The sequence below is a fragment of the Mauremys reevesii genome, linkage group 3, assembly GCF_016161935.1.
Source record: "Mauremys reevesii isolate NIE-2019 linkage group 3, ASM1616193v1, whole genome shotgun sequence".
NCBI lineage: Eukaryota > Metazoa > Chordata > Testudines > Geoemydidae > Mauremys > Mauremys reevesii.
The window spans coordinates 36,156,816-36,182,858 of NC_052625.1; the positions used below are offsets into that span (position 1 = coordinate 36,156,816).

At 41.5% G+C, this 26,043-nt stretch overlaps 1 long non-coding RNA gene across 1 annotated transcript in view; it reads right to left on the reverse strand.

Annotated features, from left to right (window-relative positions):
- Positions 1 to 2,774: 2,774 nt before the first annotated feature.
- Positions 2,775 to 26,043, reverse strand: part of LOC120402021 — a 61,639-nt gene continuing 38,370 nt past the window's right edge. Inside the window, exon 3 of the long non-coding RNA XR_005596914.1 lies at positions 2,775 to 2,886. This is a non-coding gene — a long non-coding RNA (uncharacterized LOC120402021). The remainder of the gene's footprint in view (positions 2,887 to 26,043) is intronic.

Below are 26,043 nucleotides of genomic sequence, written 5' to 3' on the forward strand. Positions count from 1 at the left end.
TGCCAACCTCTCCTGGATGCTGGACTCCTCTGCTGGCTGGTGCCACCGGACCAGCTGTGAGCTGAGGCACGCAGATCTGAAGAACGACAGATGAGAGCAGCAGCAGAGTGGCAAGCCAGGAATTCAAATGAATTCAAATGAAAAGTGGTGCCAGATCCCGAATCCTGCTATGACTGCTGTGGTCTGCTGCACTGCTGCCGTCCTGCCTGCAGGTGGAGTGGTGTTCACCTGCCATTAGTTTGAGCAGCGTGCTTCCACCGCTAGCATTAAGTGCTAATTCGATACTCCATACTAAAGTGCCAATTTAAAGTCTCCAATTAGATCGCTGCTCAGAGTAATTCCTCCAAAATAACTGCACTTTTAAAGTCTTCAAACTAGGTTTTTAAAAATATTCTGCCACTAATCTGTTAAAAATACTTTCAACTGGAAGAAGATGATGGCCTAGACATTAAAGCTAATTTTTCAAAGGGACCTCAATACCTAACTGCTCCTGGTTTTGTGTTTGTTTGATATTACAATTTCTGAAATACAGAACCCTGCACTCCTGGTGTAATTACTAGAGGATTACTCTTTAATTCTGGCCACATTTTCAGTAGTGCACTTCGCCCAACAGACCCCATTGAGAACAATGCTTGGTGCTCTAGAAAATCTGACCAAAACTTCACCTCTGTAATGCCACCAAACTTAATGGAGTAACCCAGCATAAAACTGGAGAAATACAGGGGTGATAGCTATATATTTTAGTTGTGCCTCTAGAGAGGCAGAGCTGTTCTGGGAAGGTCATTAAGCACCCTCATGCTTGTGTCTCCAGGGTTGCTTGGGTGAGTATGATTTTGCTATCCAGTGCTCTCCTACCAGTGCTACTTTCAGGTGGCATTTGCCAGCATGCACATCTTTGTTCTTTTCAGTTTCCATTGATGTGCTAGGGAGGGACAGGGAACCCTGAGTCAAATAGTGCTGGCTACAGCCTAGCAGTGAGTCTTCCCCAAGTACAGATTTCTGATCCCAATTTCCAAATAACTTCATCTCTGGCTCTGGAGCTCTTTCATGTTGGTTGGCAGATTAATGCTCTGTTTGTCTATACATTCAGATTAGGGACGTACACATCACCAATTTAATTTCAGACCCCTGCTTTCAAACAGGAAAACAATTTGGCTGACAAATACATTTCAGAAGCCTGTGAGTCAGATAATAAGTGCAGAACGTCGTTGTTCCAGTCAGGTACACCCAGGAAACAGCATTTAGCAAAGACTTAAATAGGCTTTGGATCAGGCATTTACTAAGGAGTAAAAAAGAAATCCATTGAATAATACTACTTTATTTACTATGTCTCCAATTAATCTAACATTTTCTATCATACAGACAGATGGGCTTTTCATTAATTTGGATTTAAAAGACCTTGGTTCATATCAAGCCCATTTCTATATGCACTAATGTCAGTAGTATTGTGCATCCATTCTGAGTCTGATACTTTGTTTGCAAAACCCACATATTTATTTCTTATTTTCAAAGAAAGCTGTCAGTTATGTTGTTTTTATTTATTCATTAGGAAAAGGCCTTGCAGCTGAGCACTCAGAAGAAACCCTACAATTACAAGCACCGTGAATGTTACTTTGAAGAAAATCAAGTGCTTCAAGGCCATACTATGCCATCAGTTTTCAAACAATTTGAAGGTGGGAGTTCTGTTTTTAAAAAGTCTGCCACGATACAGTCATCCATAAAGAAATACATTTTAATACCTGGTTTCCACGTGTGGTGGGGGGGGAGGGGAAGAGAGGGAATACCCTAGCAATATCCTTCTCAATAAGTTATCTTAAATACCATTTCATTTTTACTTACATCTACCCAGAGAATCAATACATAATTCTCTGGCAAAATCATGTGTAAATGCATGTAAATTACATGTTTTAACAATTACTTAGTAGAATAATTATACTGGAATTTACTAAGCAAATCCATAGATTACTTATCACATAATTTGCAATTTCTAGATCTTATCATGCAGTTATAATTTAGAAGAGAGAACTGTGAAGATAATTAGCATTTGATGATATAGTACGGTAATTCCCAGATATTATACTAATAAGGTATTATGTAGTTAAAAAGTTATTTGTGACCCATTGTGATTCAGATGCAGGTTTCTGGGGATCTGAGTTTTATCCCCAGCTTTTCTGTTCCTGTGTTCACGTCAGTTAAGGATACATACTGTAGATCTGAATTGAGCAAAACTCTCACTGAAACCAGGAAGAATTTGATCCTTAAGTCACCTCAGGTTGCTTATCTATAAAATGGGGGATGATGATACAGTGGGTGAGGTTACAAAGTAGTCTAATTTTTTTGCCAGTCCATAAAACATCAGTGGCTCTAACAGCATGCCCCATTATGGCCCTGATTCAGCAAAGTACTTCAACACCCGTGTAAAAGGTTACAGCTCTGATAAGCTCCCTCTACTGGACTCTCTCCAGGCTACTGTACTGGACCCAAACATTAGGTCCTTCATGCTCTTGGCTTGCTGGGCTGGGCAGTGTTTAGGCACTGTTTCTCTGGCTATGGGCCTCTAGGCGCACACCCCAGGTGCAGACCCCACATCTGACACCCCTCTTGGACTGCTTGCTCTCCAGTTGCTCTTGCACTGAAGTTGTGGACCCTCTGATTCCCTTCTCAGGGACTATGCGCCTGTGTAAGCACGGAACACAGACTCTCTAGAGGAATTTGTAAACACACACTTTACTCCTGGGAAAACTACAAGAGACAGCAGATCTATAGAAAACTCACCCCAACTGAGAGTCCGTTGGGTCTTAGTCAGTGTTGGACAGAGAGTCCAGGTTTCTTCTGCACCCCTTTTCCTCCTGCCAAGTCCTGTCTTCTGATTCTGGTCTTTCTTTTCTGGAAAACACAAAAGACCTCTGGCTTTATAAGCACAGCTTTGGTCATGAGTCCCGGTGTGAGACCTCATGCCCCAGCCTTGCCACATTCACATGCCCTCCAGACAAAGATGGTTGGCAGGAGAGAGGGAGCTAATAAGAGACATTAGTAAATCAATGATCCTTCCTGGAAGTCCCCATTGTCCTGCTAGGACATAGTTAATTACTGATGGTCCTTAATGTCTGTCCCATTCAGGGGTAGATACCCAGGTGCCAGACGCCTTCTCCTTAAAACTAGAAGTCTGATAAATGAATACGGTTAAAGACAATCATGAGCGTATAAACATAGAGTTCATAGCATCACGATGGAATTCAGATGTGCACATAGACTGGTTCCTAACTGTCACAGTAAGTGTAAGCATGACTGTAGTTCCATTGACTTTATTGCTTACAGATCCAGTTCAACATAGGGAAAATTGCTCCAGGCGGAAATCACTTATACAAATAGGAAGTTAAAGTAACACTTTACCACCTCCTAGGCATGCTGTGAGGCTAAATTACTGACTGTTTGTATATTACTCTGAAATGCTTAGCAGGTAATTGTAATAGATGTACAAGATGTTAGTATAACAATATCCAAACAATCGTGTCTTACAAAGTTTGAACAAAATTATCCCTTTTCATGGTGGGATGGTGTGGAAATCCGCAGAAGGGGGAAACTAATGCAATGACATTGGCAACACAGTAGCAGCTGTGCTGCTGCATTGTAGACACTTACTACAGTGACAAAAGGGATTTTTCCATTGCTGTAGTAAATTCACCTCTCTAAGGGGCGGTACGTAGGTCGATGGAAGAATTCTTCTGTCCACTTAATGGTGTCTACACCAGTGCTTAAGTCGACTTAATTACGTCTCACGGGGCATTAAATTTTTCACAGCCCTGAGCAATGTAGTTGAGCTGACTTCACTTTGTAGTGTAGACCAGCCCTCTGTTACAGGACATGGGGAATCCTAACATCTCTTCCCATTTTGTATTGGTGCTAAGCCCAAGGGTTCATATGGAGCCTTAGGTCTAACCACATGGAGTGACTTCCTTCTGGCAGCACAGCTGGCTTAGTAGCTACACCACCATTGGTCCCCTAGGCCATGGCTGTGCTCTCTTTCTCTGCTCAAAGTGGATGTGGTAGAAACCCCAAACACATGGTGGGGCTGTTGCCAGTTCAGAGGTAGGAAAGCATGAGTCATATAGCGGCTACCTGTAGCCGTGCTCTTCAGCCACTTTTGACTAGTGCTTGTGTGCCCTGGCTCCTTCACTACTATTGTGTGTATTCACTTAACTATGTGTATTAGGCACTGCACAGACATGTAGGGAGAGGCAGTGCAGTGAAGGGGCTCTTAACATCCCGTGCAGACTCACTGAGAGAGATTTGGGGCCCAGTCATGTTTAGGGCCGCACTCCCTCCCATTTCACTTTATTTATAAACGTGTCTGGGCGGGGGGTTAAGCTTGGGTACAATTGTCCCCTCTTTTCCTGCTCTCATCAGCCCGGATCCTGTGTAATTGCCTTGTGTGTCTTTTTTTATAGTACCTTTTTAATTTCCCAGCCTTTTTACCTATTATGTGGGTTTGAGTTTGGTTTTGTTATATAATTACATTGGAATGTTACATTATGTTGCATCACTCCATTAAAATTCCTTCTCTCCAATTTTATTTCCTTTCTAGAAATTTCTCATTTACCTGCTTTTTTGAAAAAGCAGTAATACCGCTCTGAGGGTATGTAAAAACCTGCACAAGTTATGGAACGCACCATGTTTTGTGGCATCTACATTGCTACAGGGAAACTGATCATAACTCTTCTAGTCAGACCACTTCTTTGCTGCAGGGTCTCCTGTTATCAGTTCAAAATCTTCTGTTAGGAAAAAGCAGCATTAGCTGGTGGCCAGCTATTAAAATAATTCCAGCCACTTTTATAATTATCTCTTCTTTTACGTTCATTTAACATGTTTTTTTTTACCTTGTGCTGGTGTGTGGTGCTTTGTAACTGTGATATAAAAAAGCCATTAAGACCTACAAAAGAGAATCATTTATTCTGTATCTGAATTGTGTTAATCAGTTAATTCTATTTTTTGATAGTCTTTGGAACTAATTCCCTACTGGAACAGCCCTAAGATCCTGTGTTACTCAAGTGATTCTACAGTATGTAACATGGCTGTCATGAACGCTGTTTCTAAAATGAATTTGTTACCTTTTCATGCCTATCTGAAATCTATCTTGACAAATATTATAGTTAATGGAGAACTGGGTTCTTTATAGTAATAAATCCATCGGGTAACATTAGGTCTAGCAACTGAAATGACTACATGTGCCTTGTAACATGCCTGGGCTATACATTACTTGGTCTAATAATGCATGCTTAGTTTATAGCTTAATTAGTATTCTTTACAGTCAGTAATAGTCAGTGTACCTAACCTTTTCATGGAGCTCTTTACAACCTAGTTTATTTAAATGAATTCTGTTTTATCTGAAAAGCCATTCTGATCATATCAGAGCAGATAAAGGAATTGTGCATTATTGTGCTCTGATCTTGCACTATGACCTGTTTTGCAGTCTGTTGAGGACTGGTAACAGTTCATGAGTTGTTTAATGGAGTGTAAAACAAATCACTTCTGCCTCAGGAATAAAAGTGCATAAATGGCTCTCTCTAAAGGTTACTCTCTTAATCTCTGATGTTCCAAGAATTGCCCCTTCTGATAGATGGATTAAGGCCAAGCCTTAAGGGATGTAAACTGAATTATAATCAAGCAAAATCTGGACAGTTTCAATGCTTGCAGATGTGCTGTATCCTCACCAGTTATCCAATCTAATTTCTTATATAACCTGTTAGTTCATTGCTAACTGTGCCCCACATATGCTCTTTCTGTCCCCCTCTCCCCCCTTCATTGTGACTTCAGGACTAAATACTGAGCCAGGATTGCAAAGTGCAAAGCAGCTCAGCAGTGATGAGAGAAAACAAAGGAAGACCTGTTACAACAGCTCACACACTCATACACAATTCCTTACATTCTCCCCTACTTAAATTGTAGATAATTCTTGGACTGTTGTATAGAGGGTAACAGGCTGACAATGTACTAGATATTTATACATATGAGTGTTCTGAGTGAACAGCAGCATTTATTGAAAGGATTTGAAGTGGTTTTGTGTCTAGCTTCTAAGGTATGTTCTGCCACTGAATTAAGGATTTCTTGTGAATTCAATATAGTACAACATTAGCTAGGCACTACTATAATACAGCTACTTAACGCCATCTGAAAGCATTCGAGTGCAGACACTTACTACAGCAACAAAGACTTTTTCCATCACTGTAGTAAATCCACCGCTGTGAGGTGGTAACTAGGTCAACAGAAGAATTCTTCTGTCAGTCTAGTTGCACCTACACTCTGGGGTAGTTTGACTTAAATTTCATGCCCTCTGCAATGTAGCTAAGTTGACCCAAATTTTAGGTGCAGTCACCTAAGGCCTGCTCTAAATCACATTTTCAAAAGTGACTTTGAGACACTGAAGACTAGATCCTAATCCAGTAGGAACCTCAGTTCCCACTGATAAAATCTCCTAGCAGCTTAAAAATCTGACAGTGAGCATGTGCACAGCTGCCTAAATCCTGATTCCTGGCTCACACCTAAATCTTGCTGGAATCCTCAAAGTAGGCATTCTCCTGGTGATGCTTCTGTTTCCCAACCCCCTCACATCCTATAGCCCAGTGGTTAGAGCCATAGGCGCTGACTCCATGGGTGCTCCAGCCCTAGAGCACTCACGGAAAAAAATTAGCACTCACCAGCAGCCAGCTCCTCCCCCCTCCCCACCAGCACCTCCTGAGCATTGATCAACTCCTCCCTCTCCCTCCCAGTGCCTCCTGACCACGACAATCAGCTGATCCACGGCATGCAGGAGGCGCTGGGGGGATGGGGAGGAGCGGGGACAGGATGTGTTCAGAGGAAGGGGTGGAACTGGATGGGAAGGGGTAGAGTGGGGTGAGGACTGGAGGAGGGGGCCCGGGACAGAGCAAGGCCAGGAAGATGTGGGGCTAGGTGGGGGCTTGCAGGAAGGGGTGGAGTGGGGGTGGGGGTTGGGGGAGAGCAGGGGTTTAGCACCTCCGGGCAAGAAGGAAGCAGGTGCCTGTGGTTAGAGCACTCACTCAGGATGTGGGAGACTCAACTTCAAATTCTGAGAGGAGCAGAAACTTGAACTCAGGTCTCCTACTTCTCTGGTGAGTGCCCTAACATCGGGCTATTGAATATGCTGGGTTTGGGGTCTGTCTTAGTCTCTCCCCTGTTGAAGCTCTTCCCTTTTGCTTAAAATACTTGACTATTCATTGGAGCAGGGACTTGAACTTGACTGTAGCACATCCCAGGGGAATGCTCTAGCCAGTAGGCTGTTGGGTAAAAGTGGATATTACCACCACTTCTGCCTCTGTTTTTGTGAGAAAGGAGTGACTTGACTCAGGTGCTCAACTCCAGGCGAGGGTTCATGGCTGTAAATCTCAAGTGAAGATTGGTGCCTCAGTCCCTGAAAGAGAAGGGGCTTAAGTCACACCCCTCTCCACAGCATTTCCTATTGGCTGGCTTAAGTGGCTCCCTGCTCAACTTCCTGACTTTTTCAGATAGATACATTCTTAGGCACCTATGCATTGTATGGGGAGCCTGGTTGCCTAACTCAGGCTGAGAATTCCACTAGGCAGCAGGGTGCCTAGAATTAGGCACTGCAGTGACTAACTCATGTCCCCTTGGGGCACTAGCACTTAGGTTCCTAAGTCCCATTGGCTTCTAGAGACTTAGGGCTGGTCTACATCGAAAAGTTACATCAGCATAAGTATGTCTCTCAAGGTTGTGAAAAATCCACATGCCTAAGTGACATAGTTATACTGACCTAACCCTTCATGTAGTCAACACTCAGGAGAGATTCTCCTGCTGACATAGCTCCCACCTCTCGGGGAGGTGGATTAACTACACCGACAGGAGAACTCTCTCATGTTGGCTTAGTGTCTCATTAAAGTGCTACAGTGTTGCAGCTGTGCTGCTTCAGCGGTTTAAGTGTAGATTTGCCCTTAGTTGAAACAACCTAACCCCTGGTGTAGACAACGCTAGATCAACGGAAAAAAATTTCTGTCAACTTAATTACCACCTCTCAGGAGATGGTATAATTGCACCAATGGAAGAACCTCTGCTGTCAGCACAGGCAGTGTCTACTCTGAGCACTAGAGTGGCACCGCTGTAGTGTTTCCAGTGTCAGCAAGCCTTTAGGCTCCTAAGTACCTGTGTCACTTTTGAAAATGGGACTTAGTCATCTAAGTTTCCGGCCTCACAATGATGAGCAGAGCATCACCTAAACCCTTTTAAGAATCTGGGCCTAAGTAGCCTGCCCACAGTCTCACAGAAAATCACTGACAGACCCAGGATCTGCTGAGTTCTTTAACCCACAAAACATCCTTCTCTGAATGAATAGTTTCCCCACAATCAACAGCCCACATCCCTTCTATTTATGGACCATCTAGCTGGCAAAATATTTATGCAGGGGCTGATTTCATCTCCCTATAAACAGATTCGTTATACTATCATTTCTACAGAACCCTTTTGCAACTGCATGTGCAAAAAATATAAGGGGTGACTTAGAGCAGGAGTGTGGCTACAAATTCATTGTTCAAACAACTGGAAACTGTATTCCTCAATGTGTCCACATAAATGCACTATCTTACTTGATATCAAATTTGACCTGCTCTCATAATGGAAGAAAGGATATAATCTCTCTCTCCTGGGGCCAGCATACACTGAAAGCCTGACTAACTGAAAATGGCTGGTCGGTCACTGGAAAGTCATCTTGCAGAGTAAGTGAATGCTGCTTAAATTAGATATGTATAGCTCTGTGTACTCCACAATTAAACAATTACATCTTTTGATCACTCGAGGCTTTGAATATGAGTGTATAAGTGGTGGTCAGGCCAGCACCAGTGAACCAATGATCCTACAGGCTCTATTCACAGAATGCAAGGGAGAAAAGCTTATACTCGCTGGAAAAAGGGAGACTTCAAGGTGACATAAGATGAGATGCTTTCAAAATTTCTCAAGAGACTTTTTTTTAACTACCACTGGTCAGTTTATTTATAGGCTTTGTTACATCAGAGTGTCTGAGCACCTCTCAAATATTAATGAATTCATCTCAAACACCTTCCCTAGAAAGGGAGTCAAAATTGTCCCCATTTCATAGACAAGAAATTGAGGTTCAGAGATTAAGCACCATGTGAAGGTTACACAACAAGTCTTTGGCAGAGTTGGAAATAGAAATTAGATCTTTTTAAGATTCAGTTTAGTGCCTTATTTCTTTGCCTTCTTAACAGAGCAAAGCATTTAAACGTTCAGCTATCTAACAACATAACACAAAACTAGAATTAAGCAAAGAACTTAGGCAAAACCTAATAAGCAACTGAGCATGTGACTGAAGCAAGCATACTGAATTTGAGAGAGCCAGGTTTTTCTATGGAGAACGAGGAGTGGGGGGAAAGCAGATGGGAGTAAACTACATTTAGTACTCAATTTTGAACTCATTGAAGTCAATGGCAAACTCCCATTGACTGCAATGGTGCAGGATCAGGCCTATAATGAAGAAGGAATGCTGGGCTAGGGAGTCTCTCAATTTACACTTGCTGAAAAACCCTATCATATGATGCAGCCTATGTTTTAATGCTGAGACTTCTGTTATATAAACCATGAAAAGTGAAGAGACATTCACAATTAAAGCTGAAACACCACAGCTTCCTGACATACTGGGTGATATTCTGACCTTACTAGAATCAATGCAAAACTTCCATTGACTGCAATGAGGACAGGCTTTCACCCACTGGTTTTAACCTGCCTTCTTGGCCTAAAGTACATGTTGCAAATGTAAAATCAATGAATATTTGAATTACTAAGCAGACTGCTTGGCTAATATCAAATCAACATTTACCAGCAGTTAACCAATGGTGGTATCTGAGGCCAGGTATACATAACAGACGGATATGGTGTGACCGGGATCCCAGGAGAGCCACACTGAGGTTACTCAATTAGGGTGAACTGCAAAGATTGGAGCAGACAATCCCCAAAGCTGGTGGCTATTCCAATACTTAGATTTACCAAAACAGCTTGTATAATATCTTACTAGTTACCCAGAAGCCAACAATACAATTCTCTCAAAACAACCCAGCCTCTGATCTCCACCCAGAAACCTGAGTCAAATATGAGGATTACTGAAAATCTTATTCATCATATAAGAAAATTCTACCAATTCCAAAGGATCAGACAAATTACCTCCCAGTTTAATGAATATTCCAGATCTTACCTAAATACATGCTTACAGCCAATTCTTATTAACTAAACTATAATTTATTCAAAAAGAAAAGAGAGTATTAGTTAAAAGATCAATATACATACAGACATGAGTACAGTTCTGAGATCAGATTCATGGTAGAGATGGTGAGCTTTGTAGTTGCAACGAGTTCTTTCAGGATTAGCCCATAGGTTATAGTCCAATGTTCATATTCAGGGTGATCCAGTTAGGACTGGAGATCTCAGTCTTATGACTTAAGCTTCCCCTGCATGACGCATCAAGCACATTTGAGATCAAAAGGATCAGGACTCAAAGGTTTTTATATAGTTTCTTTTTTCTTTTTCTTTTTTTTTTTTTTTTTGACGGCTTGGCTTCCTTAGGTGAACAATAGGCAATCATGAAGACTCTGAAGTAGACCTGTTTCCTAAGCATCACTGGTAACTAGATACAGGGATTAACATAAGGCAATTGTCTGTTTTCCACCATTTACAGGTGATTTGCTATATATTTCAAAGACAGATGAATACATTGATATTACTATATCTAGAATTAATTTAAGAAACAATATTTCTTAATTAACAGAATACAGCATAGACATGGTCTGTTTGACTGCATTGTTAACCTCTAACAAGATATGAGTACACACATACAATTAGTGTGACCTCTAATTTCTAACAGTATAGGGTTGCATTTCAAATTTCTAGCCTATCTACCATGGAATGGCCCTAATTACCATTCAAATACTTTTCTAATATGTCTCTAAAGGTTGGATCTGGGTCATTTATCCTGCACAATGCTTGACCCTTTCTGGCCATGTGTCACACTTTGTATAGGATTAATTGCAGTTATATAACAGTGGTAGCAACAATGATTTGCATGGTCATATTCTAATCAGATAATGTCACATATGTGTATAACTATATCACTCAGGGGTGTGAAAAATCCACACCCCTGAGCAATGTAGTAATATCAACCTAACCTCCCTCGGTGTAGACAGCACTATGCCAGCAGGAGAGCTTCTCCTGCTGACATATCTACTGCTTCTTGGAGAGGTGGATTAAGTACGAAGTTAAGAGCATCTTCACTAAAGTGCTACAGCGGCGCAATTGCCCTGGTGCAGCTGCGCCGCTGTATGTGAGGACAAGTCCTGGGGTCATTCCCTATTCTAAATACAGGGAAATACTGTGGAATCCCAGGTGTCAATGTCCGGCAAATGTTTGCTTTTTAAGCTCCCTATGTAATGACCCTGATCAACCATTTATCAACAGTGTCTGAACACACGACAACAAAGGATAGACCTCTGTCACTTGAGCTAATGGAGTAACTCCATTGCAGCAGCAGTAGTGGGCTAGCATCCTGTATGTAGGCTGGTCTTTCTCACATTGCATGCCTGTTAAATCCAGGCAAATCAAAAGTTAAAGGTATAAAGGATGCAGCTTGTACTTAATTTTGCTCATTTGTGTCACAGCAGACAGCAATAGCCAGGGATCAAAGTGGTTTACAATCTGTGCCAAAGGATGAAACCGCACTTCAGGCTCACCATTCCTCTTCACCTCACAGTACTTTTAATACCCTTGTAGTACTATAGTAATGGTTGTGACTTGTGTTCTCATACTCCAGTGGTTCATCTAACAAGAGGAATGTAGCATAAAGACATCTTGCTGGACATAGCAAAACTAAGTGTGTCTCTTGTCTCCTTTTGTGTATGTAACAACTTTTTGGCATGTGCCCCCTGGAAACATCCATGCTTCCATGCATATTATCCTGTCAAATGCTGCTTGCTAGTGACTTGATCTGGGCTCAGGATGATCTAGAAATTATTCTGAAAACAAAACCAATAACAGAGATGAAATATAGCAGAAAGCAAAGAGTGTCAGTGTTACCTAAATAACAAAACCAGGCAGAGCTGGCTCTTTAGATGCTGTAAAGTACCAATACTTATGACCTTCATAATACCCAAGCATTTATTTTGGAACACACTCCAAATGAATAAACTGAAGAAATGAATATAACCAGATCAAATTAGCAACAGACATGAGGTAAACCCATTTTGCCCAGGAAAAGATATAGCTGATGGGAGATTCATCTTTAGCTACATTCCCAGGCTACAGTCTGCTGCTAGACTAAACCTCATCAACGTCTTCATTACAATCGCCTTCTGTCATTTATTAATCTAGTCTAACCATCTACATAACATAAGCCATGGAATGTCCCTGAAATAATGCCTGTTTGAACTAGCATACCTTTAAGAAAAGCATCCAAGCTTGATTTCAATATTGCCAGTGATGAAGATTCCATAAGTGCTCCAAAACTTGACTGCTTTTAACATTCCAAACAGCCACTCTAACAATAAGTGGTTAAGCACTGGAATAAATTGCCTAGGGAGGTTGTGGAATCTCCATCACTGGAGAGCAGGTTAGACAAAACAGGGATGGTCTAGGTGATTGTGTCAGAAAGTGTATGATGTGTACGGGGTCAAGTAATTAAAGGCTGCAGCCCAAGTCATACACACAAGGGTGCAAGTTAAAGTTGCACATATACAGTCTTAGCTGTTGTCTTTCCAGACTTTTAGTGCTTAAATGGGCAGCTTTAAGGAGTGTTATGTATAGGATTTCCTAGACTTTAAAAAAAGAAAAGAAAAGAAAAACGTATAAAAAGGCGCAGAGTCACTCTCCAGGACTTAAACGCTCTTGCTGGCTTGCCAATCATCCTGGAACTAGGCACATTCAGAACATGCTGTCCCAGGCATCTGGGTAGAGTCACAAGGTATAGCTGTTCTTCTGTGCACTTTAGGAGGTTAGTGAGACGGAGCCCCTTTCTTGCAAAGCTTCAGAGCTATGCTGCTCCTTAGGTGCCTCAGAACAGAAAGCACCCAGGCGCCTTCCCTTAACACCTTATTGCCTTACAAGTTATGCTGGGCTTGCCAATCCCTTGCCTCAACTCAGCACACATTACAAAATGTTCAGGAACCCCCTTTTGCCTGAAACTTCCAGTATGCCGCTAAGTTACCAGGGCAGGCTCAGTGTCGTTTTCCTTAGCTGTACACTTTGCCAGCTTAAGACCAATCCCTGTTAAAGCGTAGAGTGCATCAGCAATGTGTCATTTTCAAAGGGGCATCATAACTCAGTAAATCAAAACCATTTTTCACTAAGCCATGCTGGGACTGGGGCAGAGAATAAGGGAACCATAACTAACTTCTTGACAACCGCCATACACCCCTCCCCCACCGCACATACTCTACTCTGACCTCTGGATGCTGAACTCAGCAAAGAATCCGGTTCCCGCTTTCTGTAGGTGGAGGAATCGAAAGGAAAGTGAGATTGAGCAGGTATTTGTTACATGAAATAGGAGCCCCATCAAGCTTCCTGTAATGGTGATGACATGCCACTCTCTACTGTGTGGAAGGTGCAGTGCAATGTAGAAGATTTGAGCAATAACACCACCATGAGAAATCACTAATGAGAAAACAGGAGATGTATGAAAAGCTTGAGGAAGCTCACCCAGTGAGCGAATACACACTCTCACACTCTTTTCTCCAAGGTTCTGAGCTTCGAGAGAAATTTTATTACAGTCAGTGGTGAGCGCGCCAAGAAAACCCTTAAAACTTAAAATGTGCTAGTTTTGTTCTGAGCTTGCAAAGCCTCTGTCTCCAAGTCCATCTCTCTCTCTTTCTCTTATTTAAATTTTAATTGAAAAAACATTATTGCTGTCAGGGAAACATCAGCTCCTCTTGCAGTTCAGTCTTTCTGTTAAAATTTGGGCAGTCCAGCTAAAGACCTCATTGTCCTCCAACTATCTCCCTCGACTTGTACTTCTGACTGCCAGAAGCAGGTCTTCTTAAGGGTAGGGAGGTCCAGTCTGATATCCTCCTCCAGCATCTGATGTAAAACTTCAGGGGCTAACTAGAACCCTTTCTCCACTTCAGGTTGCAGACAGGCAGACTACTTCACCACTAAGTTCAGTTGGGTCATATCTCCTGAGGGTGGGTCAGTGACTCACAGTGGTATGGAAAGACTCTAAATCCTGGTGATCTGCCATGTAAAACTTTAAAAGATGCCCAAAATTGCAACGATACAGTACTGTGAAAAGCCAACAGTAAACATCCTACTGTTCCTAGGAGACAAGAGGGCAGATCACTAGTCATCTAAAATTTGACTCGACAGATTATGCACTGTGGGGAACAAGGGATGACCATGGTAACCTACAAAATCTCTTTTTCCTCTAATTTCTTGACTTGCTGGTAACTGTCCAGTACATTTTAGTTCACATAATCCACATGGAGTGTCTGATGCAGTACAGCAGTACTGGGCTACAGCAACAGGATAGAAAAATATTCACATAAGAGGGGGGAAATGCTGTGACTGTCAGAAGGAAAGAAATGGGAGATGTTATGAGACGGTTCTAAAGATCTGTTGCTTTTGAGGCCTCATTGGGATCTGCTAATATAAACTTCTATCAGAAAACATTATCCTAGCTATTATGATGCTGCAGTATATATATGCAGAGTAGGAACATCAAACTACTCTCTTATTGCTTGTAGAGTGATAGAAATATCAGTGTGACAAACCCTCTTTGATGTCCATGCAACGTGAATGGTTTTGAAAGAATGTGTTTTCTTTGGCGTGGTAGGAAGGCAGTCGGTTTCATGTGCTTTGCTTCGGGCTCAGTGAGCATGGGGTCAGGATGACAGCTGCCTAGAGTAAGGCAGAATTTCAGTCCATGACCAATACGAAAAGGAAGACTCCAGGGCCACAGTATTGTCAGAATTCAGAGTACAGCCAGGTGAGGCACAGCAGTTTCAGCTCATGTGGATTCTCATTCCAGTAAATTTCTCTTTGAGACTGGAGTCTGAAGGAAGTCAGAGCTTTGGTGTATTTAGCAGAGGTGTGCAGTGATTGGGAAGATCTTTTGTGAAAATTGATGCACCATTTTTTATCAATTAATTTCATCTGATGTTTGCATGGAGCACCCAGTGGAAAAATCACACTTTCTGTCCCCTGGCACAACGCCCAAGAGTGTGCAACAGTTGAAACACTGCCTGGCCCCTTCCATGGGTGGAAGAGGGCATGCATCTCCCAGCAGGAGTGAATGACCCACTAATTGATCCACATCTCTGTGCGTAACAGAGGCACTTTTATCCCCATTTTACAGGAGGAAAACTGAAGCACAGAGTGGTGGAGTGAGTTGCCTAAAGCTAAACAGCTAGTCATTGGCAGAGCTGGCAGCAGAGCTGTGGAGTTCCTGGTGCCCAGTTCTACTCTCGAACCACATGCAGCCTTTCTAGGAAAGGGTTGCAAACCTCAGCAACATTTTAGGCTGAGTTTTGGGAGGTTGCAATGAAATCCATAACTAGATAAGTTTCACACGGCTTTGGATTTAGTTATAAAAGATTTGCATAGCTCTGACTATGTACAGCAAGCTGCATCCTCAGGGTAATTACAAAGAAAAATAAAATGACAGCAGAAATTATTTAAAAGCTGTGAGCTACAAGAGGAATAGAATCATATTATGGTCTCATTAGCTAAAACGACTGGAGAATCTTTATATTCCTGGGCAACAGTTAAGAAAATATTTGGATAGAGAAAGGCGGGGAGGAAGGTGGAGAAAACACTTTAGGAAGTGTTTTATATATTCTAGGCTCTTAATTACTGCTGTTTGATAGTAATAGAGTCATGGCAGTGTAATCAATCATGGGCTGTGGGTGATAAGAACTGCTCAATTAAACTAGAAAAGGGCAGTATTAATTCAGAGAGCTCTCTTTAGGGAAACAGATTCCAAGGAAAGAGCAAAAGAGATGAAATTATGTCAGTACCAGTTTCTCTTAAGAAATGGGATTCCATCAAAACGCAGGGCTAAGTGGCCCGTTAGATGTGAGATTATGTCAAAGAAAAAACCGGGCACTATCATCTATATGTTGGGTTTATTTTTTTAATGGTTTGTCAATGGCATTTGGCAATCTAGGAGAGTGAGTTCTTCTCTGTTTACACGTAGAACAAGTATAGCGTGGGCAGCTGCAGTGAAAGCTTCTCTATGCTGCTCCCACAATGTGCTTCAGCCTCAAACTGAGAGGGTAGTTCTGTTTCCATGGCCACTTCCTTTTGTGGCCTCTTTCCTGGGTTTGCCAAGAGCACTGTCCTTTGTGGTGATGTCATGTTTACCTGGAACTGGACCGAGATCACCAAACCCATTTCACAAAAGCCTGCAAAGAGAGTAAGTGACCTAGAAACCAGTGACCCAGTGAGGGGGAAATGGCTTGCTCTCTCCTTACAATCCTCTGAGCCATCTAGTTTCTCTTGAATATTGTTTTAATGCAATTTATTATTGCTACAGAAATACTTCTACTGAGGAAAATAAGAGACTGAATTATGCCTGCTATAAATTCACAGGTCAAGTACCGTGCAAGCCAGAAGAATTCATTGCTGTCTTTTGAGTGACACCATCACCAACCCTGTAGGGCAGGGAGATTCCACTTTCATACTAGCCACACCGCAGTTTTTGAACAGATTTTTTTAAAGGTAAACTAGAAAATAAAGTGCATTCATTATGGCAGTATTATTCTCATCGTATTACACAGTACCCAAACAATTATGATGCTCATACGGAAAATAAAAGAATGAGAAGAACCTTAATAATAGATCATCCTTTCAAAACTTTCTTTAGTGCAGCACAAACACTTTGAGCAAGATGTGGAATCATCATATCTTCTAAAAGAGTTAAATCAATGGCAAAGACCCACCCAAACACACATCGGCCACTGACTACAATATACTTACAGACTGATGGATAGTCAATTGTTTCTTATACATCATCTTGATAACAGTCATTTGATCAGATGCTCAGCTGGTGTAACTGGCGTAGCTCCATTTACAATAACAAAGCCATGTCAATTTATACCAGCTGAGGCTTTGGCTCATTTTCTATCAGTACAAATCTGCAAACTTTTTTTGCGGGGCACGGGGGGAAAGAGAGAGAGGGGGTCCAAAACAATCATGAAAACAGCAAGATGTATGCAAAATCCATTAGTTTGTATATTCAGGGCAGGAACCAATTATCCACTGCTTTGCACCTTCTGCAAATAGGGTCTAGAATACTACCCAGTCAGAATGATATTTATTTTAACCTGACCTTGCACAGATGCATGGCAGTAAGGAATCAGGTGCCTTGTTTTCATTCTTGTCTATAAAAGACCTAGCACACTGGTGGGATCATGCAAATAATTGATAAGAAACAATATATAAGAACCAACTATAAGCAGAGAGTAACGAAAACCTTGGGCTGAACATCAAGCAATGAGACTAGTCACTTGAGAGAGATGTAGGATTTAGCCTGAGCTGGATACATTATTAGGATTTCTTAGATCCGTGTTAAATAGGAATTGTTTACAAGGAAATGTGACATTCCCTAAGATACAATCTGGACTGTTGGACAGCTGTGTTCCCTTAACTTTCCAGTTGGGGTGCCTTTTACACTGCTTTGCTGTGAGAACAACCACTTCTGGTCTGTTTACACACAGCCTCTCACATGCAAAAATCACTCTCAGCTAGATTATATGAGTGCTTCTAGCCAACCACTCCTGAATTATATTGTAGAATGACAATAGCAAATTCCTAATCCCAGACTTGTCCCCAGAAACATGCATCTTGCACTGCACAGCTCTTTCCTTCTGTGCAGTACAGGCTCATAGAAAGTTCATAACTTCACTAATGGAAAATTATATGCACAAACCCTGTTATCTCAGATGGGGGTTCCAGACACTTCAATCCAAACACACTGATTTAGATCAAACAAGTTTATTAACTACAGAAAGACTGATTTTAAGTGATTACAAGTAATGAGGCATAAAAGTAAGAATTAGTTACAAAGAAATAAAAGGTAAAATGCGAACTAATACCCAATTTAACAAACCAAGTGAATTTAAAACAAAAAGGGTTTTCTCACCACATGATCATAACCCCCTGGCTAGATTTTTCAGCCAGGTCCCCTCCCTCAGTTCAATGATGCTCCTTTTGTCTTTCAAACATTGTTGATGCCATGAGTAGAGATGAGGGGAGAGAGGTGATTTGTGTTTTCTGTTCTCCCTTCTTATAGTATTTCTCTTCTTTGAGAATCATCTCCAGCTGGGATTCAGGTGACAGCAAGTCTGTATGCCAAGATGTAAATTTCTCGCTCACACCTTTCTTTGTGCCAAAGAATGGCCATCCAGTTGATTTTGTTGACACCTGGCTGAGGTGATGGCTAACCTTTTGTCTCTGAATAACTGGTTTGTTCTGCTTTTCTAAACTTGAAGCAAGTCTCAGCAATGTCATATAATAGAGTCTTATAACTATACATATAATGTTGCTATACACATTTTACCAGGACAATAATGTTCAGTACATTATGAGTTTTCAAATAACTCAAAAGGCATACTTTATAGAAAATGTATCATAGTCTTGTAAAAGTGGTGAACATAAGGGTACAGTCTGTCACAGGAAACAAATAAATTAGAATTTGCTAGATGATTACACTTATTATAGGGCATAAATAATGGTCTCTACATAATGGCAGCAATCAGATTAATTAATGATGGAGAAATGATTGCACAGTATGTGGGTCATTTGGACTAGTGTTGTAAATAGAAGGGTAGGTTGGGAGGGATTATTCAAATGTCATAAAACACAAAAGTAATTAAGCAGAATGTGATGGCTGTTATAGACTGAGCTCTCTATAAAATGCAAAGGTTCAGTACCGCCTACCATTACAAATAATCAGTTGTTTTCTATAGAAAGCAATGTTTTCACTTGCTCTGCTTGTTGAAATGCAAAACATTCAAATGTAAAAAGCAAAAGTGGATATTTAAAAGTAATTTGGACCTCCAGTGACAGGGTATTTAAAAGTAGCTTTATACAGTGCATCCTCCCCACACAATAGTATACAAGAAAACTGATTTCTCATTAAACTATGCTTGCATCAAGACAAGAAAATTTTTGGTATAAATTCCGTGTACAAAACAGTATTATCTCTGATTATCATTAATCATCTTAGGATAATATTGTTTCACAGCCTTGGGTTTTAAAACCTCCTAAGCCTATTTAAAGAACAAACAAACCACTCTTGGTATAAATCATAGTATTTTGTATTGCCACTGTAAGAAGATAGTATGATTCACAAGTATTGTACTTTAATAGTTTCTAGTGTTTCGCAATAGCAACTAAAATGGAATGTATGGCTTATTCATGGAACAATGTATGGCTAGTTTAAATATAAAGAACCACATCATTAAGGTGGATGAAAGCACTTGATCTGAATGGTGACTATAAATATTTATTTGCTCTTCATACAAAACATTCTGCTTCAGAGCATGTACTATAGTGTCCAGAGGTAAATGTTTTAAATAACAAAAATCTTCCAAAGTATTTTGAGGGACTGACAAATTCAAAAATGCAGAGAAATCCTGATTTTACTAGTCCCAGTGGGTTAAATCCTCAATGTTTACTCAGGCAAAATTCTCACTGTAGTCACTAAGAGTTTTGCCTAAGGAAGGAGGTAAAATTTGCTCTGCAATGCCAAAGTATTTAAGAACATATAGTGAATGATTTTCATACCACTGTATTTTCTCAAATACTTGGTACCAGTTTGCAAATAAGGACTGGTTAAAAATTTAGGGAGGTTGTGATGGGGTTGACTAGGCCCAGAGGCCTCCTACCGGAGGTCTCAGGTCCTATCGTACCTGTCACAGAAAAAGAGCAGAAGAAAAGTCTTCCAAGCAGCCTAGAGAGACTGCGTATGAGGTAGCCAATCAGGGAAAGGCTACAGGGAGCAGCCAATCAGAGGGTTTCAGGCCCATATAAATAGAGATGCAGTTCAGAACAGTCAGTTTCTTGCTGGAACCAGAGGAGTTCAGTTTGTGCTCCTGGCTGGCCAAAGGGAACTGCAGCACCATGGACAGCTCAGTTCTGGCAGGGTTTGGGGAAATGGGGAAGAGTTCCTGACTGGCTGCTGGGCCTGAACATACAGGGGGTCCCGGTATACATCGGGTTTGCATTCCTGAAAAGGGACTATGGATACTGAAACAATGGATACCAGGGAATTTTTCCCCATAAGAAATAATGGCCCACCCTGCCTCTTTCTCCCCCCCCCCCCCCGCTCTGCCTCTTCCCGTGCAGTTCCATCCCCTCCTCCAAGTGCGCCCTGGCCCCACTCCTCCCCCTCCCTCTCAGCACTTCCTGAATGCTAAGGGAAGCACCAATAGAAAAGATGAAGTGACAGATATGCGGATCAGGACCGATGTGAATCGGAACATGTTCCCCTATTGATAAGCAACAGATATGCGAAAGGACAGATAAGGGGGAAACGTATACCAGGGACCCCCTGTAAAAGAGCGCAGAGGTAAGGTGAAGCTTTGGTGAAGCTGGGGCCATGGAACTAAGAGCAGTTTTGTTAAAGGGACACAGTTGTGTGTGGCTGCTATTGTTAGGGTCCCTGAGCTAGGACCTGGAGTAGTGGGTGAGCCCAAGTGCCTCCCATAAGCCACGGGGGAAGCAGCCTATAATTGGGCAGAAATAAACCCTGAGAAGGGGATCTGAACTACTGAGTGGCCCAGCTGGAAAGCTGGGACCAGAAGGGCCCAGAGAGGATGAAACTCTTGTCTCCATGGAGGAAACCCTTTGGGTGCACCCCAATACCAGGGCTGGGACTATTTAAAAACTGCAGACACACCTGACCAGAAGGGGTATTTGTGAGAGCTGGTTTCTCAGATTTGAATTGGCCTCTAAATTTCATTTTAGTGTATTGTCAGGTTTGATGGGATTTATGTAGTTTTCAAAAGCCCCGTACAAAGGAGTCTAGATCACAATTAGTCAATAAGCAGACAGTGGGCTAAATCTGGACTGCCAGATGCTTTTGAACAGACCGTGAAATCTTTTATTTACTTATTATAATAATTATTGTTACTGAGTAGGGCTGTCGATCAATTACAGTTATCTCACCCGATTAACTCAAAAAAATTAATTGTGATTAGTCGCACTTTTAATCACACTATTAAACAATAGAATACCAATTGAAATGTATTAAATATTTTGGATTTTCTACATTTTCATATATATTCTATTCTGTGTTGTACTTGAAATCAAAGTGTATATTTTTATTACAAATATTTGCACTGTAAAAATGATAAACAAAAGAAATACATACAAGTACTGTAGTGCAATCTCTTTGTCGTGAAAGTGCAACTTACAAATGTTGATTTTTTGTTACATAACTGCACTCAAAAACAAAACAATATAAAACTTCAGAGCCTACAAGTCCTAGTCCTACTTCTTGTTCAGCCAATTGTTAAGACAAACAAGTTTGTTTACATTTACAGGAAATAATGTCACCCTCTTCTTATTTACAATGTCACCAGAAAGTGAGAAGAGGCGTTCACATGGCACTTTTGTAGCTGGCATTGCAAGGTATTTACATGCCAGATATGCGAAACATTCATATGCCCCTTCATGCATCAGCCACCATTCCAGAGGACATGCTTCCATGCTGATGACACTCGTTAAAAAAATAATGCATTAATTAAATTTGTGACTGAACTCCTTGGGGGAGTGTCAAGGTTTCCTCCCCCATTCTGAACTTTAGGGTACAGATGTGGGGACCTGCATGGACCCTTCTAAGCTTAATTCCTAGCTTAGATCTGGTAACGCTGCCACCAGCCAGAAATCAGTGTCTGGCACACTTTCTGTCCCCCCAAAACCTTCTCTGGGGAACACAGATCCAAACCCCTTAGATCTTAACACAAGGAGAAATTAACCATTTCCCCCACCAACTCCTGGTGAGTCCAGACGCAATTCCCTGGATCTTACAACAAAGAAAAATCAATCAGGTTCTTAAAAAGAAAGTTTGTAATTAAAGAAAAAGAAAGGTAAAAATCATCTCTGTAAAATCAGGATGGAAAATACTTTACAGGGTACTTAAATTTATATAGCCCAGAGAAAAACCCCTCTAGCCTCAGGTTCAAAGTTACAGCAAACAGAGGTAAAATCCTCTCAGCAAAAGAAACATTTACAGGATGAGAAAACAAACATAAGACTAACATGCCTTGCCTGTGCTACTTACAAGTTTGAAACATAAGACTGATTCAGAAAGATTTGGAGAGCCTGGATTGATGTCTGGTCCCTCTCAGTCCCAAGAACGAACAACCCCCAAAACAAAGAGTACAAAACAAAGAACTCCCTGCACCAAGATTTGAAAGTATCTTGTCCCCCTATTGGTCCTCTGGTCAGGTGTCAGCCAGGTTTACTGAGCTTCTTAACCCTTTACAGGTAAAAGAGACATTAACCCTTAACTATCTCTTTATGACAGGGAGAATTGTATGTCCCCTGCTCTGTTTTACCCGCATTCTGCCATATATTTCATGTTATAGTAGTGGGCAGTATAATGTCCTGCAAATGTAAATAAATTTGTCTGAGTGATTGGCTGAACAAGAAGTAGGACTGAGTGGACTTGCAGGCTCTAAAATTTAACAATGTTTTGGTTTTGAATGCAGTTTTTTTTTTTTTACAAAATTCTATTTTTGTAAATTCAACTTTCATTATAAAGACATTGCATTACAGTACTTGTATTAGGTGAATTGAAAATACAATTTCTTTTGTTTTTTTACAATGAAAATACTTATAATCAAAATAAATATAAAGTGAGCACTGTACAGTTTGTATTCTTGTTGTAATTGAAATCAATATATTTGAAAATGTAGAAAATATCAAAAAATATTTAAATAAATAGTATTCTCTTATTGCTTAACAGTGCAATTAATTTTTTTAATGGCATGATTAATCACAATTAATTTTTTTATCCCTTGACAGCCTTACTATTTACCCTCACTGGTAAAAATTTACGTCTTATTTCTGGTCTGAATTTGTCTAGCTTCAGCTTCCAGCCATTTAATTGTGTTATACATTCCTCCACTAGATTGAAGAACCCATTATTAAATATTTGTTTCCCATGTAGATACTTATAGACTGTAATCAAGTTACCCCTTAACCTTGTCTTTGTTAATCTAAATAGGCTCGAGGAGCTCAATCTGTCACTATAAGGCATGTTTTCTAATCCTTTTAATCATTTTCATAAATTGGAGAGGGTTCAGTAATTAGTTAACATCCTTCTTCAATTGTGCAAACAGTATTACAGCAGCGGTCATACCAGTACCAAATATAAAGGAAAAATAACTTCTTTACTCCTACTCGAGATTCCTCTGTTTATGCACCCCAGGATCACATTATCTCTTTGGCCACGGCATGACATTGGGAGCTCATGTTCATCTGATTATCCACCACAACCCCCACATCTTTTTCATTCTGAAACCTGACATCTTTTTCAGAGTCACTGCTTCCCAGCACAGAGTCCCCCATCCTGTAAGTATGGCCTACATTTTGGTCTCAGGTGTTCTATTCCACTGCTTGAGTATCCTGACATTACAACTGGTCCCCACATTCCATGAACAGTGCGATAAGAAGAGGACTAAATCAGTGGAAAAGATACAGGAAGAAAGTTGGTTATGCAAATTGTTCCCCACTCCCTATCGCCAGTTCCTCTACAAAATACCTCTGCAACCCATCCGTCTGTTCAGGGAAAGAGGGAGTGCTAAGGAGCAAGGGGAAAAGTCAGGGGACACCTCCTCTGTGGGGCATGTGACTTCTACTGTACAACCTTTAAACCACATATAAATATAAGCAATTAGCTAATGATGCGGCATTAGCTTTTGATCAGGAACCCCAGTTAGTGCACTCAGAGAGCAATGGACAGAATCCAACAGCAATGTAGCATCTGGGCTGGCCATGGTGCCATTTCTGGGGAACCTGGGAGGAATGTGGAGGGAGTGGTGGTTGATCAGAATCTCTACAGGGTGTAGGCCAGTGATTGTTTCAGACCTCAAACCTCCATGGTCTAGCCCCGCAACTTCTCTCTGGCTTCACTGCCGTTCCCTTCTCTCTAGTCTATCCAAAATGCTGCTGTTAAAGTCACATTCCTCTGAAGCTCTGCAGTGATTTCCTGTCTTTTACCTAGGGCAACCAGATGTCCTGTTTGGGGGACTTTTACTTATATAGGCGCCTCTTACCTGCCACCCCCTGTCCCATTTTTTCTAAGTTGCTATCTGGCCACCCTACTTTTATCCCCGTCAAATACAAGCTCCTCATTCCCACTTGCTAAATCATACATCACCTTTCTTATCCTATTGTGGTAACATAATGTACAAATCTAAGCATTGATAGAGGAAGAATTTCTTTCTAACATTTTTAAGCCATGCTTAAAACCTTCATTTTTTGCAAACTGTGGGGCTGGGCCATAGCTCCAGAAATGGCAACAGGAGTCAGGGGAGTTATGCTGATTTACACCAGCTGAGCATCAGTCTGCTGTTTACTGAAGAGTTCTACATTACTCTGTGTGGTGCACTTGGAGCTGCCAGTAGTAAATGATTAATACTATATCCTGACTGTGCTGTTGTGATATTTACTGTGTGACTATATTGGTTTAGTTTAATAGCAGACTGTTGGAAACAAACATGAAGGCCATACAATGACTCCAGATAAGATAAAATATCCCTCAAACTCCTTGTTACAAGAGAATGCAAGAGCCATTCACTTTGAAGCCCTGTCTTTTCAGACAGACTTTGCCAGATGTGCTTCTGTCCCTGTGAAGCTGGTGGTGAGGGGAGGCAGCGGGAGAATCAAAAGACTCAGAGTTTAAAGAGAGAGTCTCTCTCTCTCCCTCTCTCTCAAGAAGAGAGACAAGACTTTGATGCTGAGAACCCAATGCCTTCTGTGTGGAGATCTGGGGGAAGTGAGACCTACCAGGAGGATGGTTGAAATCAAGGTGGGATAGACATGCATGTAGAACTTTTGTTGTTTTAAAAATCCCCCTCTCTCTTGTATCCTTTGTTGGCTAAATGAACAATACTTTTGTTTTAAGAAGGCTGTTTTGGGTACAGGGGCGGCTCTAGCAATTTCGCCGCCCCAAGCACGGCGGCACTCCATGGGGGGCGCTCTGGCGGTCACTGGTCCCGCGGCTCCGGTGGACCTCCTGCAGACGTGCCTGCGGAGGGTCCACTGGTCTCGTGGCTCCGGTGGAGCATCCGCAGGCACCCCTGCGGGAGATCCACTGGAGCCGCCTGCCGCCCTCCCGCCGACTGGCGGAGCGCCCCTTGCGGCATGCCGCCCCAAGCACGCGCTTGGCGTGCTAGGGCCTGGAGCCGGCCCTGTTTGGGTAATTGTAATCCACTGGTCACGGACTCCCAAAGAGAACTACAGGTACCAAACCCAGTCAGACCTGCAGGTTAAGCACTGTTGTTGAGCCACAGGGTGCAGTAGCCTGGTCTAAGTGTGGGAGAACTGCACTCAGGAGAGGTAAAGACACATGGCCTGGTTCTTGAAAGGGTGCACTCAGAACTGCAGCTAGCCATGTAAATGTAACTCTTTGGATCTGAGAACCTTTAACTTTAGTTCACCTCTTTTCTGTTTTGTTCCCCCTCTTGCAGTCTTCACTCAGATAATGAATTTGGAGCTGGAATTGTTTTGCCTTGTCTTGTTTATTTTTATTATATCCTAGAGCTATTTGCAGGAATGATTTATTCTTCCATCCACCTCAGTCTTTTAAATTTAAGCATAGTTCAGCTTTGTGCTGAGGGAAATTCTTTAATTAGTATTTTACAGTCTATTCCCAAACAGTCATGGAAATAGAAATTACCTTGATTGATGCAATTGAGATACTGATATAGAAGCTGTTATTTTCAGTCACTTGGTTCAGCACTAATAGTACAAGCACGTATATGCTGTTTTACATAATCCAATAACTGTACAACT